Source organism: Panicum virgatum, chromosome 8K, assembly GCF_016808335.1.
Source record: "Panicum virgatum strain AP13 chromosome 8K, P.virgatum_v5, whole genome shotgun sequence".
NCBI lineage: Eukaryota > Viridiplantae > Streptophyta > Magnoliopsida > Poales > Poaceae > Panicum > Panicum virgatum.
The window spans coordinates 5,311,702-5,328,338 of NC_053143.1; the positions used below are offsets into that span (position 1 = coordinate 5,311,702).

Below are 16,637 nucleotides of genomic sequence, written 5' to 3' on the forward strand. Positions count from 1 at the left end.
GCACGATTCAATACGTACCGGTTGAGGATGGACATAAAACGCTCATACATCCAAATTTTGTGTAGGCAAAGTGGACCAAGTGCCCGTATCTGATCGACCATGTGAATCATTAGGTGTTCGGTTATATCAAAAAATCTTGAAGGGAAGCACATCTCGAGCTGTGCCATAGTCTCCCCAATGAATTTTTTCAGATGCTGCAACTCATCTTCGTCGATCACTTTTTGTGAAATCCTATTGAAGAAGTAACATAACCGAGTGATTACCATCTTTACATATACTGGCTTGATCGCTCTGATTGCAATCGGGAGAAACAACATCAGCAACACATGGCAATCATGACAGTTATAGCCACATAGTGACAAATCTTTCATCGACACTAGTTTCCTTATGTTGGACGTGAAACGACTCGGGACTCTGATCCCTTTTAAGCTCTCGCACATTGCCTTCTTCTCATCACGTGTCAAGTTGTAGCTAGCTGGGGGAAGTTCATATCTACCATTCCCTTTATCAACGGGGTGAAGCTCTTTTCTTATCTTCATGGCTACCAAGTCCTATCGTGACTTGTACGTATCCTTTCTTTTGACAGATGTATCCAGAAGGAGCCCAATTGTGTTACCAAACACATTCTTCTTGAGGTACATACCATCGATTGCATGGCGGACCTCAAGATCTGCCCAATACGGCAAGTACTTGTAGAAGATGGACTGTTTCTTGAATGGTACGCCTTCGATAGGTGCGTTATCTCTCTTTCTCTTCTTCCCATCTTCCTTCTTCTTCCCATAAATGACCTTGACGTTTCGGACCATATTGAAAACATAATGCCCATCTCGTCGATCTGGAGTAGAACGGAATTCAGGGTTGCCATCAAAATGATTATAGAACTTCTTACTTCGGTACCTATGCCCTTCAACCAAGAAGCGTTTGTATCCAAGGTAAACTACCTTCCGAGAACTCTCAAGGAAAGCCGATATAGTGTCATCCACGCACACCGTGCATCCCGTCCTACCTTTGATCTGTCCTGACAGGACAAACAATGACTGATAATCATGGATAGTGACAAATATAATAGCTCTAAGATTAAAGGGCTGCCGTGCAAAATCATCATATACGTCGATACCCTGCTTTCATAAAGTTTCCATCTCTTGCATCAGAGGCTCAAGAAAAACGTCTATATCGATGCCAGGATGCTTGGGTCCCTGTATAAGCAAGGATAGCAAAAGATACTTCCTCTTCTGGCACAGCCATTTAGGCAGGTTGTACATTGTCAGTATCACTAGCCATGTGCTGTGGGTGCTACTTCTTTCACCAAACGGATTCATTCCATCCGTACTCAACGTGAACCGAACATTTCTTGGGTCCTTCCGAATTCCAGATAGTACTTGTCATCGAATTCCTTCCACTGCCGAGCATCAGCTGGATGTCGAAGCTTTCCGTCACCCTTTTTGCGCTTATCTGAATCCCACCATCGCATCAGCTCAGCATCCTTTGGGTTCGAGAAGAAATGCCTAAGGCGATCGGAAACTGGGAGGTACCACATAACCATGGCGGGAATTCTGCCCTGTTTCTCAGAAATGCCTAAAGTAGCGTCATCTGTCTCAATGGAGGCAACACTATTATTCTTCGCCATGTTCCCCTTCCCCTTATTCACACCGGTTGGACCATGATTGTCGTCACCACAGTATCTAGCATTATTTTTGTACCGACTTGCGGAACATACCACTACTACAAAAATCCTTTTCTGAGGTGGGCAAAAAGGCTTTTCCAAGGCAGTTTGCTGCCCGTCTCGGTTAATTGAATAAAAAAGTTAAAAAGAAACAAAAGCCCGCCTGAGCCCATCGAGGGCCTGCCGAGCCCCTCCGTCGCACCGCCGGATTCCGCCCTCGCCGAGCCCGGTTCCGCTGCCCTCCACCGGATCACGGCGAGAGGCAGCCGTGGAAGAAGGGCCGCACCCCCGTGCCACTCGGCCCGCCTCCGGAGAGCCCACGCGCCCCTGCCACGCCAAGCCACTGCCGCAAGGGTCGCACCCCCCTGCAGGGGTGTTGCCGCGAGGGGCCCCGCCGCCAGGAGGGGAGCCGCCGTGAGGAGAGCCACCGAAGGGGACCCACCGCCGTGAGGGGCGCCGCTGCGAGGGTCCTGCCGCCGCGAGGAGCGTCGTCGCCGCGAGGGCTATGCCGCCGTGAGGGCCGCGGGGGGGGGGGGGCGCTCGCCATGAGGGCCGGGGGTGGGGGGCGCCGCGCGCCGCAAGCCCGCCGCCGTGAGCGTGCGTGGAAGATAGGAGAGAGAGAGGAGTGGAGAGAAGAGAGAGTTTGCGTGGAGAGAAACCCTAACTCATCAATATATAGGCTGAAGGTGTCTAGTGGGCTGGTATGGACTTGGGTCTGGGCCTGATTTACCGAGGTGGTTGTATTATAATGTCCGCCTCGGTTAATTTATTTTCCGAGGCGGTTTTTTTTAACCGTCTCGGTTAATAAAAAATAACCACCTCGGTTAATCAAAGGCATTAACCGAGGCAATTTTTTAACGTGCCTGCCTCCGAGGCCTTTTCAAAACGCCTCGGTTAATCAGTTTTTGTAGTAGTGTACAAGGCATTTTTTCAAGTCTTTAAAAGCATCTCCATGATACAATATACAATGATTTGGACATACATGCATTCTTTCCACACCCATGGTGAATGGGCTGACAAGCTTCTTTGCTCGGTATGTGTTTGCTGGCACTTTATTTGGCTTTGGAAGCAAACAACCCAAGATACGCAGCAGATCGTTGAAACTACCATCTGACCAACCATGCTTAGCCTTCAGAATCAACAACTCAATGACAAAACGAAGTACGGTCTACTGTTTCGGGCATCCCTTCGATCGCTCATATATATTTTTCTCTGCTGATTTTCTAACCGTATCAAAGTTTGGTAACCCCCTGGCATTAGCAACCAATACCTCCGCTTCGGTGTTCCGCAACAACTGGCTCAAAAAATCACCATCGTCAATTTCCTCATCACTTCTCTCACCATCGATGGGCCCGTCGTCAACATCATCACCATGGAATCCACTAACACCGTCATCATCACCTTCGCCATCATCATCAATATAAGCATCAAACATTCTGTCAAACTTCTCGTCTAGTATCATTTCATCCGGTGGATTATTCGCCGGAGGGGGGCATCCGTCTCGCCATGTTTCTTCCAGATCATGTAGTCCTTAACAAATCCACTCACTATCACATGCGATCTGATTGTGGTTGGATCGCTGAACACTCTCAAATTCTTGCATGCTTTGCATGGGCAATGTATCCATTGTGTCTTCTCATTTCTTGAATGCTTCTGCGCAACTTTAATGAATTTATTAAGCTCTCCACGGAAATAGGGTTCCATCCTATTTGCCTTGTACATCCATGTCCTTTCCATCTCTGAACAATACCAAATAAATTAAATGCATTAACACATACAAGTTTTACTGTAAATACATGAAAACAAATAAATCAAGTGCCCTAAATTTATATAAATATATACTTATATATATGCATATGTGTTGAATTTTTTTTATATAACTACTACTAAGTACAAACAATCAAAACTGATCATATTATATTACCACAAAATTTGTAGGGGCGGCCCACCAGCCAAGCCGTCCCTAAAAATTGTTGCTATTTTTAGGGGCGGCTAACCAGCCAAGCCGCCCCTGAAAATTGTCGCTATTTTTAGGGGTGGTCAGGAGGGTGAGCTGACCTTATAAATGCATTTACAGGGGCGGTTCATTAGCACAGTACCCCGCGCCTTATTTGTAGTTACGGGTGAATTTTTGGTCCACCCCAAAAAAAATTGGGGTGTTTCTAAAAATCTTTTCTATAGTAGCGAGGAGCAGCACGGGCGCAGGAGCAGGCGCCGCACGGTGTGGCCATTTCACCCCTCATCTTGATTTTGACATCTTAATTTTGAGAGCTCAATAGTGAAAAACTAGGTCCAAATCGAGCTCTCTCTCTTTTAATTTCATCCCCTCGACTCCCACATGTAAAAGCTCCGTCCGGCCATCCATCTGCGGCAGAAACGGCCGCTGCTCCCAGGCATCCACGGAGTTGTCCAGCCAGCGCCTCGATGGAGATTATTGCCAGGTACGCTGTCCTCTCTAATTGCGGCTGTCCACCTGCTTGAGCTGCTGGTGCGTGCCATGCCTTCCTGCTCCGGAGATGCGTGGCCGCTTCCCAGTGCGGGCCCTAGAAGGCCAGCCGCGCTGTCGCGTCCCCTCCCTCCCGAGCCACCTGTGCCGCCGCCTGCCCCCGAGCTAGCCGCACCCAACCAGCATGCGCTGCCCACCAAGAGGTCGGTAGGAGCAGACAAAGGAATTAATTTTGCTGCTGCGTTGGCCTGGTCCGCATAGGGAGATGGGAGCAGCGAGGGGAATCAATTTTGCTACTATGTGATCGATTTTGCTGCTATGCGCTCGATTTTGCGTGTGACAGGGAGATTGGTGGTGCGTTTTTGACGCTGCAGCTTGTGCTGCAGTGGTTCTTGCCGTGGGAATGGGAGCAAAGATCCGATATGTGCCTGCATGAGAAAAGAAAGTAGAAAGTCTATTATCAGGGACTGGCAGGGCACTCTCAACTTCAGGAAGATCTAATTGAGCACTTGTTGTACCGTTACATGGACATGTATATTGATCATTTACTTTACATTTCCTTATCAATGTGCCATTTATTTTCTTTAATATCATGTACTTTAATTTGTATGGACTTTAGTTTGTCGGCTATCATGGGTTTATACTGCCTTATGCAGCATCTGCTACAATGCTGATAGATGGGTAGAACATGTATCATTGCTCATTCCCAGTGGCATGGTTTGATCCTGAGGAAGTTACCTTATCTTTATGATTAATCAAGGAGGGGTCATGATGTTGTCAAATCTATATATTTTTTTTGTTTATGAAATGGTCAGTTGTTTGGCAAATCATATAAATTGTTTTTTTGGAGTTGTCACAAAATGTGGTTTTGTGAGGCACTGAGGCTTTCCTAATATAGTCGGTTCTGCTTCTGCAGGTGACTCTCAATCTATTTGGAACATCAATAGTCTAAGAGACAAGTCTGTCAAACACTACACTCTTGCAACAGGTTTTGCTTGTGCAAAGGTAATTATTCCTGGAATGGACATTATAACTCAATAAGCCAACTGTACTATTGCTTCTTCTTATGTTATTTGGTGTGATATCAACTAATGGTATGTGCTTTTAAACATTCCATATTAAGCTGAAATAGTACATTTGTCAGTATTTTTATTGTAGCTTATCAAGTAAGTCATGATCCATGGTATGTAGTTTGGTGCTTTTACCCATTTGTAGAAAACTACATAGGTGTTGTTGGTAATTTGTTTAAGATTATGTCCTTTGCTTCAAGTTTTTGATTGCAGACTCGCTATGGTTATCTTGTTGCAGGGGTCTCTGCTTGATCAGAAGCCAGAAAATGCTGTTGCCATGATTAAACTCCTTTACAAGGTTTGTTACAGGATTGCTGAAATACTGGAATAGTTAAACACCAGCAGTATATTCAAACTTGTTTCTGGATAAAATTTGGTTATTTCCTTACTCTAAATATCCTGCTGCATATGTGCTGGCTGTGTTGTTCCAGCTCATACTACTTTTGACATTTTGAATGTTAAAATGTGATCCAAAATATGCACTCATATTTTGTGCTACAAAAAATTCTGTAGCTAGTTTTTTACTTATGAAAACCTTGAAATGACATGTTAACCTGATGGAATATTTATGGTTGGATGTAGCATTTACCTGATCAGAAGAAACCATTTGTGAAGGATGAACCCCGCTGCAGGGCGCCCATGGTTTTTGGGGCTTACAACCATTTGTTAAGAAACCATTTATGAATTTAGTGTTTTTGAGTTTTTCTTTTGATTCTGTTGTTTACTCCATCCATTGGTTTTTGGGGCTTACAACTGTCATATGTGCCTTGTGGGGTCAATGTGTTGTAGTCTGTTTACAAAGAAAAGATTATTGTGGTGCCAACCATATTATTTTGAGCACTTTTAGTGGTATGATTATTCCGTTATTGGTCTTAAGTTAAAAAATTATGATTCTCTTTGATGGGTTGCCTTTTTCCATAGATAAAAATAGGAGGCTTAGTAGTTTGGACAAAAGGAGACATACATTTTGTTTACAGAGGAAGCAATTATCAGCAAAACACAAAGCATAGTTACTATTTCGTGAGTGATGTTCAAAATATGAAACACAATGTTTCTACAACCCTGCTTGAATATTTTAACTTCTTCAAAGTGCTAACCAATGCTAATGGCAAAGCAGATGATGCTTTACAAGAAAAGTATCAAAACATTTGCGGTCAGAAGGATGAAGAATCTGTCAAGAGAACTCTCTACGAGAGAGAAGTCAACAGATTATTAGATATACAGATTGGGTCCTCAATTTGTTGATTGGTGTTGAAACCCACAAGGAAAATTGTTTTGTGCGAGAAAAGGGTCTTATTGAATTCATCTTATACTATGCATATAGTTTGTTATTTTTTATTGCCTTATGGTTGCTTGCATTTGATTCTTCAAATAGTAGGGCGCGCATTCTAGTATTAGTAATGTCTAGACCTTTTTATGGAGAAAGTGAAGCCTTGTTTTGTTTGTCAATTAAGATAAGAAATACTAGTTAGATGCAACAATAGCTCTCTATTCCCTTGATGGCGTGGAGTTCCGAACCAAGCCACAACGATGGGGATGGCAAGAACAATTTGAAAGAAGAAAACATTCGAGACATGAACAATTTGAAAGAAGAAAACATTCGAGACATGAAAGTTTAGTCTAGCTTAGGCTACGCTAAAGAACTAGATCAAACTGGGAATCTTAGGCATGTTGTCATCAAAGTTCTCTATCAAGCGAAAACATGATATCAATTGACTTGATAGAGAAGTGAAATGGTTAAATTACTACCACTTTAATGTGATATTTCAATCCAGGCATTATACACCATCATGGTTAGGTCACACGAGACCTTACAGTGTCTAGAGAGCAACCTAACGCAACAGAGATCATGATGGACTCTTACATTCACTCAGACTGATGTGAACTTTCCCGTTGCCTCCTATTCCTTTACAACTCTTTGATCACCCCCATATCTTCTTCCTCTGTTTCTTTCCCAAATTTTATATACACTAATACACTATGCTACCGCGTTTTGCCATAAAGAAATAGTTATATAGGAGGCCAGAGGGTAGTGGACTTAATCTGGTATATAGGTGTATTTTGCTACGCATTCACTTCTCTGAATGATCATATCTTGCATTGCAGATCACATCAGCAGCACTGCAAATCCTTATATCTGCAGTCGGTGCTTGATCCCGAAAACCCACCTACCATTCATAAAGCTTTGCAACTGCATAGTCGGTTTAGACCTAGAATCGAAGAAGCTCTTGTAGCTTGTACAGTGAATTATTTGCATTGCTTTCTAGTTTGAGCTTGGCACAAAGTAAATGATGCGTCTGCCATGTACCATGGTGTCATGTGCTTGACCTAGGTTGAGAAAAAAGAAATATTTTCTCTACAAATAAACTTGGATAGTATGATATGTGCTAATAACAAAGTGCACATTCAATCTTAGTTGACATGTATGTTTCTTTCCTTTCTAAGGTGTTCCTTTGAGTACTATTAAACTAAGTTCCCTTATCTAATCTTTTTACATTTTGTTATGTTATCTCCTAAGGAAGTTTTTGTTTGATAAATGTTTCATTGAAATTATACTAAATAGTTATGCTAAAAATCCTCCGATAAGTTTTTTCTACAAAAGGTTATACATGTAAGTTATATATCATGAAAAGTTACGCTAAAAAATATCTCATGAGAAATTGATTGAAACAAGTTATACATAAAAGTTCTAAGACCATTTCATATGAATATATATATAATATACACGCTTATTTTAAGAGTCATACGAATTAATGTAGTGCATTGTCCATTCTCTCGTGTATGCAACAAAGTGGCTATAAAGATCAATTATGTACTAGATCACCATGAGTTTGTGAGTCAAAACCTGAATTGATCACCCTGCAGACAGCCAAACAGACAACCCATTGTGTACAAGCTGTTTGTTGAGTTGTCTATTTGTGACAAAAAGACAACTGTTGTCTGCACTGTTGTACATGCCCTTACAGCACTTCATCTTCATCATAGAGACATAACAAGCAAAGAACTAAGATCATAAACATAGATGTTAGGTAAAATAGAGCTTTTGGTCAAAGCATTTGGTGCACATAGACCAAATCACACGCATGTATACAAATTTATACCAAGACCTTACCCAAGATTTGAATAACATCATCTTTATGATCCAAGATTAAGAAACCTTGAGTTACAAAAGGGCCACCAAAGTTCTAGTGGCATCATCACTTACCAGCAATTGATGTGATTACACCTGGCTTCACTCAAACCATGGGGGTACAATGAATGCCGAGGTCCATAGCAGGGTGAACCAAAGCAGAAAAGGGAAACAAAAATAGATACAAGCTCGGCAGAAGATCCAATGCAGGGGATGAGTTCAAGTATAGCCACGCATTTGACTACTTTATGAGTCCACACCACATCCGACAATGCATCCAGATAGCAACTTCGTTCTATTGCGTGCTTTCCCATTGCCTCCTATTCCTGTTGCATCTATACCGGCAACTTCTATCTCTTTAATCTTACTATCCTACTTCCTCTGTTTCTCCTCTGTTGTCTATACGATATATACTTACTAGTACTAGCACTGTTATGTGTTTTGCTGTGGGGTAGTGGAGTTTATAAAGTAGGTGAATTATAATGTTGTGCATTCACTTCTGTAAGTGGTCATATCTTTCATGGAAGATCTTATAAGCAGCACTGCAAATACACAACTGGTAGAAGATTGTTGATCCCAAAAGGTAATGATTGATAAGTGATATTGTTGTGAAGTATTAGTGGATTGTCCACCTCTTTTCAAAAACTTAAGCTTTTGGGTTCATCTAGTTGGTGCATGAAACCTAACATGATATCAAAACCAGAGGTCTCGAGTTCGAGTCTTGGTAGAGGCATCTTTTAAGTCCTCCGCTCCCTTCTTTATTTTTACATTTGCGTCTTGTTCCGACTGCATGTGAGTGGGAGTGTTGTGAAGTATTAGTGAATTGCCCACCTCTTGGTGCATGAAACCTAACAGATATATGTTGTGCCCAATGTGATTGACACATGCTGAGAAAAAAAAGGAAAAGTTGTCTAGGAATAAACTTGCATGGCTTAGTGGCAGAAATTTGTACAAATTTGTAATGAAACCTAACAGATATATATTGTGCCCAATGTGATGGAAACATGCTGAGAAAACAAAAGGAATAGTTGTCTAGGAATAAACTTGTAGGCTTAGTTGCAGAAATTTGTACAAATTTGTATCACTTCGTGTTGCTAATAACGAAGGGCAAATTCAATCTGGCTTGACACGTCTGTGCCGCAGTTCCTGCTAGTGTTAATCTTCATCTCTCTCTCTCTCTCTCTCTCTCACACACACACACACACACATAGGAAAATTCCTTTCTACATGGCCTATCATGGCTTCTATTCATGACTTGATGGCATGGAGTTCACCAAATTCAGCTAACTATTGTACTGTGATGGGGACTACACACGAACATTTGTCAATAACAATACATTTGAGACATGCAGGGAAGTGAATTTAGCTCACGTCACGTCATGGAAAAGAAGAAGGTTCACACTCATGGTATCTAGGGCAGGATGTCCGTCATCTATCAAGTCTATGGCACCTACACATATTCAGTTCATGAGTTAGAGGAATTATTCAGTTGAGCGAATTATTGAGAACAGGACCATATTTTGGAGCATACTGTCACACTGCACCTCTTTTAAGGACTTTTTGCACACCACCAGGATTTAGCCTAAGAATTGCCACTTTTGAATTACCATCATCTGTTAGCAATGGATAACATGGGCTGCCATGGGTCAACATGCATCTAGAATGCCGGAACAACCAATGACGTTGTGAGTTCAAGTAAAACCAGGCATTTGACTACATTGCGAATGCAAGCAACACCTGACATCCTAATGTGAACCGCATTTCCTCTAGGACTCCCTACTAGTTGAAAATGCTTGATGTGTCATGCGTAGTTTCCCACTGCCTCCTATTCCTATTGCATCTCGGCCAGAAGCTCCCCCAACTCTTTAATCCTCCTATCTTCTTCCTCCTTTTCTCCTCTGTTCTCTAAACTATATGCTACTTGCACCCTTTTATGTTTCCTAGTGGGTAGTGGAGTGTTTGAAGTAGAAGCATTATATTGTTGTGCATTCAATTCTTTAAATGATCATATCTTTCATGGTAGAAGGTTGTTGATCCCAAAAGGTAATGACTGATATAAGTGCATGCACCCGTAACATTTTTTACACTATCATCATGAACCAGTACAAAACATCCGACAATGCATCCACATCCGACAATGTGTAGGGGATGAGTTCAAGTATAGCCACACATTTGACTACTTTATGAGTCCACACCACATCTGACAATGCGTCCAGACAGCAACTTCCTTCTGTTGCGTGCTTTCCCATTGCCTCCTATTCCTGTTGCATCTTGACCGGCAACTCCCATCTCCTTAATCTTCCTATCATCTTCCTCTGTTTCTCCTCTGTTGTCTATACTATATATACTTACTAGTACTAGCACTCTTTTGTGTTTCGCTGAGGGGTAGTGAAGTTTATAAAGTAGGTGAATTATATTGCTGTGCATTCACTTCTGTAAGTGGTCATATCTTTTATGGAAGATCTGATCGGCAACACTACAAATACATTTGGTAGAAGGTTGTTGATCCCAAAAGGTAATGACTGATAAGTGATATATGTTGTGCTGTCATGTGCTTAGGAGTGGTAAAAGGCCGTCAAATTTGGCCTAGATAATCTAAGGGCCGGACTTAAAAGGATCGAGCTCTAATCAATACTATAAGGATCGGAAACAATTGAAATTTTTTTTCACCCACATTGGGCCCACCGTACTCCTCACGCCGGACCCACCTGTCAGGGCCGAGGAAGGTGGGAGGGGGTGGAGACCCATAAAAATCACATGTTGGGAAGCGTTTCTGCCAAAACTCAATTGTTTTTTTTCACCCGATGCCGTCCTAACCCTCCTCTTAGACCAAAATAATGGAAAAACTATAGTTGAGCCCACCTGTCAGCCCTAGCTTGCTTTGATGGACCTGGGGGCCCTCAACGCGGGCGACGAGCTGGAGCAGCTTGGGCCCGTCAGTGTCGAGGTTGAATAGGCACATCTCATCTCACAGGATTGACCTTGATGTCACACCACACGCGGAGCCTAGGAGCACGAACTGGCTCAAGGTCACGACTCACGAGCGGCAAAGCTTGCTGGGCGGGTGGTTACGAGTAGCCATCCATGGTTGTGGTCTACTATCTGCAGCAACATCGTGAGTCAGTAGAACCAGGGGTAGTCAGGGCACGGTTCGTCGCGGCGGGCGGTAAAATCCGTCCTATGCGACCGCTACGAGCTTCTTTCATTCTCGAAAATTCGAGCTCCCAGTCCATATGCAACATAAATTGACCACTCATGTGCCTCCTCATGACTAATTCTGCCAATCCCTTCAAGCAATTTGAGTTAAGTCAGTTCTTTTCCCAAATCCCAACAATAGGGGCACAAACGAGCCCAGTTCTCATTGGTTTGGCCATGGGGAAGATTAATGCAGGTCCTCTGTAGCTGGTTTGGCCATAAGGAATATGAATGCGGACTATCGTAGCTGCGGCGGCCAGGCCTGCGGATCCTGCGTGGGACGGTGGGGCTGCCGCGACATGTTGGGTTGCTGAACTCTTAGTGACCCATCAAGCCGAGGATAGACAAGGGGAATTGACTATTGCATCGTCTAACACATCAAGAGGCACTGTCTATTTTACTCATCGTTATATGAACAAGCAACATGATTCATTCAAGGCAAGCCAAAATCTGAATCCTGCACCTGAGCTCAACCGAACTGGTCAGAGTGATCTCGAAAGAAAAATTTTCATTTTCTGTTGACAAAGTGGCTGTAAACCAGGTATCAGGGTTGAAAGATCACAGTGGCGCAATCTTTTCTTCCAAACACACTGATCATGACAAAAAAACAAAATCAACACGCTCCAGTTATCTGCAAAAATACGAAAGATGAGTCTATCCTCCAATTAGTCTTTTTAGTATGCCTAGAAATCACGTGCGTGTCGCACGTGCATCTATGTTAGTCTTATATAATTTTGAGCTAAAAAAATTTAAAGGTCAAGTTGAGCTGTGAAGTGACCACTAGGGCCATGGCCTATTATCACCCCTACATGTGCTTGACATATGCTAAGAAAACAAAAGGAATATTTGTCTAGGAATAAACTTGCATGGTTTGGTGACAGAAATTTGTACAAATTTGTATCACTTCATGTTGCTAATCACAAAGGGCACATTCAATCTGGCTTGAAACATCTGTGCCTCAGTTCCTGCTAGTGTTAATCTTCCTCAGATATATATGTGATATGTGATCATCTTTAAACATGTGTCCAGGTTTATTAGCTTCATTTCTGAATCATGGCCTACAAATGCTTGTTTTGACTTGATGGCACGGAGTTCACCAAATTCAGCTAACTATTGTACCATGATGGGGACTACACATGAACATTTCTTAACATGAATACAATTGAGACATGCAGGGAAGTGAATTTAGCTCACGTCATGGAAAAGAAGAATGTTCACACTCATGGTATCTTAGGCAGGACGTCTGTCATCTATCAAATCTATGGCAACGACACATATTCAGTTCACAAGTCAGAGGAGTTAAACAGCACCATATTTTGGAGCATATTGTCACACTGCACCTCTTTTAAGCACTTTTTACACACCACCAGGATTTAGCCTAAGAATTGACACTTTCCAATTTCCATCATCAGTTAGCAATGGATATCATGGGTTGCCATGGGACAACATGCATCTAGAATGCCAGAACATCTAATGACGACGTGGGTCAAGCAAAGTCAGGCATTTGACTACATCGTGAATGCAGGCAACATCTGAAATCCTAATGCAAACCGTATTTCCTCTAGGACTCCCTAGTTGAAAATGCTTGATGTGTCATGCGTAGTTTCCCCTGACCGTGTGTCCAGAGAGCAACCTAAAGCTGTACAGGGATCTTGACCCACAAGAATCATCTCGACCTGCGAGGGGCTAGCCGCCCCCTGAGCATTCTTATAAGAAGGAGGCCTTTTAACGCAGACCGAGAAACCCGCCGAATCCCGGCTCTTTCTGACCTTGGGTCTGGTGCCATTTCCTGGAACCGTTACCCGGGCCGGGACCGTTACCCACTGGGCCGGGAAACCGTGACGCCAGGCCGGGCCAAGCTGACTACACAGCCCAAGCTATCAGGAGCACAACGAGGGGGTTTTTCCCCACAGCCGGGGAAATTCGCCCCGATGGGGGTTCGAACCCCCCACCTGTGGAGTGCTGCCGGTTGCTTCGCACCACTCGGGCTAACAACCTTAGGCGACCCACAAGAATCATCAGTCTGCTTGATGTGAACTTTCCTGTTGCCTCCTATTCCTATTGCATTTAGGCTGACAGTTCAATTGCAACTCTTTGATCGTCATCATATCTTCTTCCTCCCTTTCTTTCCTAGATTTCTATACACAATGCTATTGTGTTTTGCCATGGAGAAAACCATTATATAGGGGGTCCACCAGATAGTGGAGTTAATCTGGTAGGTGAAATTTTTTTTAATGCATTTCACTTCTCCAAACAATAATATCTTGCACAGCAGATCTCATCAGCAGCACTACAAAACCATGTACCCCAATTCCTGCTATAACTATAATAAGGTGGTAGATCCCAAAAAACTAATGACTGATCTGATAAGTGCATGCAACTAGTGGCCCTTACTGGACAACACGTCTCCATAACTTATCTCCAAGTATCAGGGCATTCACAATCATTACGTGGAGTTGTGGGCTTGTGATGTGTGAACAAGTTGTTTGAGCTCTGTCTATATGTACTGCAACTTACTTGTTCTACTAAAACTGAACATGTGTCCGGTTACTGGATTATAACATCAGAACTAAATGAGAATAACTTATTTTAGAGACATGAGAATCATGTTATTCTCATCCAGCAGCTAACATAAGCCACCAAAAATATAAGGCAAAATAGCTGATTTGATCGTGCATGCCGTGATACAATGGTTCCGGCCTTCTCTCTTCCTGGCAACGGTGGCTTGGCAACACGCCCGGCACTCATCGTCCTCTCAGTGCCTCCTTCCACCCTTGCGTCATCTGCGGCAGCGGCAGCAGCTGCACCCCCTGCTCATCCTCCTAGCCCCAACCCATACATCTTCTGCAGTAGGCCATGGAGGCACTCTCACAGCTGCAACCTCCCATCAAAATTAAATCGGGCACAACCCCCTCCCTGCTAGCGGTGGCCATGGCCGAAAGCCTTGTGGCCTCCTATATATTGGAGCATTGAAACAGAGAAATCGTGTAACGCGGAGCATGCACATGTTATCATGGATGCCATGGCGGCGGTGCAGTATCGGAGCATAAAATTGATTGAGGTGAATGTTTTAGAGGTTGGATGGGGCACTTTTGTTCCATATGGAATCACATCAAGACTCGATCACGGTGGAGATCCACAGTAGGCAGCGATACAGGAAAGCTTGGGCAAGAGATGAGTTCTGGCTTTGGAACATGAAGCTAGATGAGTAAATTAAGGTGATTAGAAATGACGTACATCGAGCAGTATGCTTGATCAGTATAGTTTGTCAAATATGTCAACTAATGTTTTTTATGCCTTATTTTATGATAACTATGAAATACATAATTTAAGGTAATGTTGGCAATAATATGATGAGATGACCGATATGATAATTAACTGTCTCAAAAAAACCCCTCTTGGACCTCTTTCCTTTAGCCTTTTTTTTTCTTCATTATTTGACCAATTTGAGCTGAACTGAAATAAATTTGTGCTTAAAATTGTGATTTTGATAAAATTTGTTCTAAGCTACAAAGAGATACACTACCATTTATGATTATTTCTTAAAATTTAATCAGCTCGTCTACACGTAAACTAAATTTTCAATTTTGTAACACCTGATGTAGGTCATTAGTCAAGTTATGACATAAGTTTTGGATCATATTTGTTGAACAAGGGGTATGAAAGATTTTTCTTTTTTTTCGTGGCAACGCACAGACATATCTTATTTTACTAGTACCAACAGAGAGAATCCCTCCCTTGACACTGCCAAAGTTTGCTTCCCTACTTGACCACATTTTAATCTTTCCAATTTGACACTAAATCAAATTTAGTTACCAATTTAACACTACCATCTCCTTTTACCACTCACAGTGTTAAAAAGTCGAATGTGAAAAGACTATTTGACCCTTTTGAAATGTGCAGTGCGGCGTGATCAATTGCCTTCTCCTCGTTCGTCCCCTTTTGAAATGTGCAGTGTGGCGGAGGCCTTTATCGAGTTGCGGAGGCCCCAACTCAAGGCGGCGGCAGCGGGACCAGCAACGTAGCGACGTGGGGTGCCACACAGGATGGGCGCCGGCGTAGTCACGGGACGAGACGGGCCCTGGGGCATCATCCAGTGCTGCCGGCGCGGACGCGCGAGGCCATCGCCGCCTGCACGCGCCACGCGGCCAGCACTGCTGGGCAGACCCATGCGTGGGACGGTGGGATCCCCCGCGGGAGGCTTGGCTGTGATTGCGAGTCTGCGAGCAGTAAGGTTGACTTGTTGCCTGATGTTATTAAGCAAGGCCAATATCAAAAATGATGCTTTGATCAGAAAAACAAGGGGCCAAAAGATGCAGTTAAGTGACGAGTACATAAACCAATCTGCTGGTTTTTTTTCAATTTATTAGATGCAAAACTGTACAGTGCACATCAGAGGCAAAATGGTCTTTCGCCCTTGACATAACACTAAAAATAGATGCTAGTGTCAAATTGGAAACTAACTTTAAATTTAGTGTCAAATAAGGAAGATTCAGCTTTAAAGGGTCAAAGAAGTAATAAGCAACTTTGATAGTGTCAAATAAGGTATTTTCTCGGTACTCTCTCTACACACTGGTTGGAGATCAAAGGATCACACCAAGGAAACTGGTGCTCCCCACTTGCGGTCCTCCCCCACCAAGAGAGAGATGCAACCGAGGGGGCGATGCGTCTTATCACCGGCGAGGCCGCCGTTCCCTTCCGTCTCCGGCGTCCGTCTGGCCATGGGACGGTGGGGGAACGGTGGCTCTCCAACTGGTGAGGTAGAATAGGTCCCTGTAGTTCTAGGGTTCCATTTCTCGACATCGCTTGCAAGGTGAGGGCGGCGACACTACAGTGGAATAAGGTCCTCCGGCTCTTCCTCAACCTCATTGTCCTCCGCTCCGAGGCCGGCGATGAGCTTGTGGGGTTCGTCCTCATCGGATTTGGAGACCGCGCGGGTGCTTTAGATCCAGACGAGGCTTGTGCAGGAGCGTGCCATTGGCCGGTGATGGCGGCGGCCCAGGTTCTTCGTTCTTGCTCTTTGTCTGAGTTGATGATTGCCTTGTTGGATTTGATGCTACTGTGGATTGAAGTGGATGGGTGTGAGGCGTGGGGAGGGAGGTTCGGCGGCTGCTATTCTTTCAACGGAGATCT

General features: G+C 43.6%; 1 long non-coding RNA gene across 1 annotated transcript; it reads left to right on the forward strand.

Annotated features, from left to right (window-relative positions):
- The first annotated feature begins 4,703 nt into the window (after positions 1-4,703).
- On the forward strand, positions 4,704-6,287 carry LOC120646109. Its single transcript, XR_005664279.1, has 4 exons — positions 4,704-4,919; positions 5,026-5,114; positions 5,418-5,477; positions 6,101-6,287. It is a non-coding gene; the product is annotated as an uncharacterized LOC120646109 (long non-coding RNA).
- The last annotated feature ends 10,350 nt before the right edge of the window (positions 6,288-16,637 follow it).